This window comes from Bufo gargarizans, chromosome 8 (assembly GCF_014858855.1).
Source record: "Bufo gargarizans isolate SCDJY-AF-19 chromosome 8, ASM1485885v1, whole genome shotgun sequence".
Classification (NCBI taxonomy): domain Eukaryota; kingdom Metazoa; phylum Chordata; class Amphibia; order Anura; family Bufonidae; genus Bufo; species Bufo gargarizans.
In genome coordinates this window covers 3,508,261-3,511,349 of record NC_058087.1, presented here as the reverse complement: position 1 = coordinate 3,511,349, position 3,089 = coordinate 3,508,261, and positions in this window count along the sequence as shown.

Genomic DNA, 3,089 nt, shown 5'->3' with positions numbered 1-3,089 from the left:
TACAAGCATGGCGTCCCCATTCACTTCTATGGGATGGCTCCTTCCTATGCACTTGAACAGACTGTCCATACTTACTATGGCTGGCGGCAGTGAGGAGGGCTTAGGCAGGCTCCTGGGTATCATCCCAATGGGTCTATGGCCAGTCTTTGGAGTGTTTGTGACTTTTTAAACACATTTTATGAAAATCTTTGGGGTAAGTGAAGCTTTGAAAAAAATAGCAAATCGGCCATTTTGATGTTTTTGTTTTTTTCGGTTACGCCATTCACCGTATGGGATAAATATTTTTATATTTTAATAGTTCAGGCATTTTGGGGCACAATGATGCCCATGATCATTGTGTCTTTATTTATTATTATTTGAATTTTGGGGAAAGAGGGGTGGTTTCAATTTTTGTATTTATTTATATTTTTAAAAACTTTTTTAGCCCACATAGCAAGCTACAATATGCGATACTTTGATTTCTTTTAACTTAGACTGTAGTTCTATAGAATTACAGTCTAAGCTCCATTTGCGGTTATCCTATAGAAGCCTGCCAACTGCACTGAGCTACAGCTTTAATACGCTAAGTTTCTTCAGAGAGACCCAGCGCTTCAGAAAGAAGGAACGCCTTCCCCGATCAGCGAATGGGGGTGCCAGTCCTAACCCAAAAGCGTGCGCTTCTTTTTTTTTTTTTAAACATTAAGATGCCGTAGTCACGCTTGACCACGGCATCTACAGGGTTATATGTATGCGATCAACACTATTGCCGGTCGCAGGCCAATGCCGTTTTGAAACGAGCGAGCTGGCTCCATATTTAAAACCCCTACTTCCGTCATATAAGTATGCCAACAGTACTCAAGGGGTTAAAAACAGTCAGTTGTCAGGAAAGTCACAGTTAATCTAGGCACAATGTCTTGTAGGGCTCGCTCAGCTGAATGTAAGGCTACCTTTCACTTAGCGATACATTGCATCATTCTGGAGACACTTTGAATCCATATGCAAATGTGATGCATAACGGGGGAAACGTATTAAGACCACGTTTTGTACGCCAGTCTAAATCTGTCTGGCACTGGTGAGAGATCCTCCACCATTGAGAGGCTCACGTTTATTAATAATTATACTGCTCCTCGGGCCGCCCTTGAGCCAGATTTTAGGCATAATTTACGCCCTGGTGTAAATCTTAACAAATTAAACTTTTTGAAAAAGTGGTGAGCAAAGCGTGAAACCCTGCAAAACCTGTACATTTTTGTGCAGCAAAGTGGCGAACAAAGGATGATAAACGCGGCAATTTGCCAACCTTAGCAATGTAGGGCACATGGCCTGATACATTTGGCACAACTTGCAAGTCAAGTTAGACACTTTCATCTTCCTCCCATGGACTCACGGATGGCATAAGATTACACCAATATTTTGCAGCAAAAACTGGGGCACCGTGCACGCAATAAATTTAGGGCATTTTAGGCTTATCCACACATTTTTGATTGATTGCTGTACACTCTGGAATTCCCGCAGAACCTCAACCACAGAGGCGCCTACACGCAAAGGTAAACAGGGCAAAAATAACAATAAAGCTATTTAAGAGGGAAATAAGCGGATCAGGCCGACTAAAACGAGTCCTCAGAAATTACAGGATTGTTTCAAAGTGGCCCAATATGAATAAAACATACTTCAGCTGTTCAAGCCGACGTTAGATCTTCTGCGAGACCTCACCTGTCGTGGGTCAGTTCATCTGAAATTACAAAGCACCCGATTTAGGGCATTACTGCCGGGACATCTTGTGTTGAATGACACTTCAATTATGAAGGAAAAATAAAAGGGACTGGAAATCAAGATGGCAGACAAGAAAGGCCGCACTCTTTCAGGTGGACGACCTTTAACCTTGTCTTATAAGATTCCTTTTTATAGCAGACTATACATTCAGAGGGAAGATAATGGCTCCTTTACAGCTCACAGGCTCCTGAATGACGCCGGCTGCACTGCCGTGTTCTTATCTCAAAGCACTGTATGAATAGATATTATTTGGAGCGGCTCCCCAGTGTGTGCGCGAGATTGGCTGGATAAATACTGAACTGGTTAAGTTAGTTTATGTGATCTTAACTCAACAGGTTAAGTTAGGTTATGTGATCTCCGAAATAATCCAATGTGTAGATCTGTGATAGAGAACACATAGAACGTGATTAAAGGGGTTGTCCAATGAAAAATATTCAGCAGTTTTCAAACCAGCACCTGGATCTGAATACTTTTGTAATTGCTTGTAATTAAAAATTTAGTATAGCCACTGAGCTATTCAATCTGCTTAACGCCATCTCTCATTTATCTGTCCACCTTGCTCAGGTTGCTGAGACACGCCCCCTGAGCTGTGATAGAGAGAGCTGAGACACGCCTCCTGAGCTGTGATAGAGAGAGAGCTGAGACACGCCTCCTGAGCTGTGATAGAGAGCTGAGACACGCCCCCTGAGCTGTGATAGAGAGAGCTGAGACACGCCTCCTGAGCTGTGATAGAGAGAGAGCTGAGACACGCCTCCTGAGCTGTGATAGCGAGAGAGAGCTGAGACACGCCTCCTGAGCTGTGATAGAGAGCTGAGACACGCCCCCTGAGCTGTGATAGAGAGCTGAGACACGCCTCCTGAGCTGTGATAGAGAGCTGAGACACGCCTCCTGAGCTGTGATAGAGAGAGCTGAGACACGCCCCCTGAGCTGTGATAGAGAGAGAGCTGAGACACGCCTCCTGAGCTGTGATAGAGAGAGAGCTGAGACACGCCTCCTGAGCTGTGATAGAGAGAGCTGAGACACGCCTCCTGAGCTGTGATAGAGAGAGAGAGCTGAGACACGCCCCCTGAGCTGTGATAGAGAGAGCTGAGACACGCCCCCTGAGCTGTGATAGAGAGAGCTGAGACACGCCTCCTGAGCTGTGATAGAGAGAGCTGCAGCAGAAATGAGCTGCAATTGGAGCAATGAATGGTGAGATCTTTGGATCCATGCGAGTTAGGCTACTTTCACACTAGCGTTCGCTGGTCCGCTCGTGAGCTCCGTTTGAAGGAGCTCACGAGCGGACCCGAACGCTTCCGTCCAGCCCTGATGCAGTCTGAATGGATGCGGATCCGCTCAGA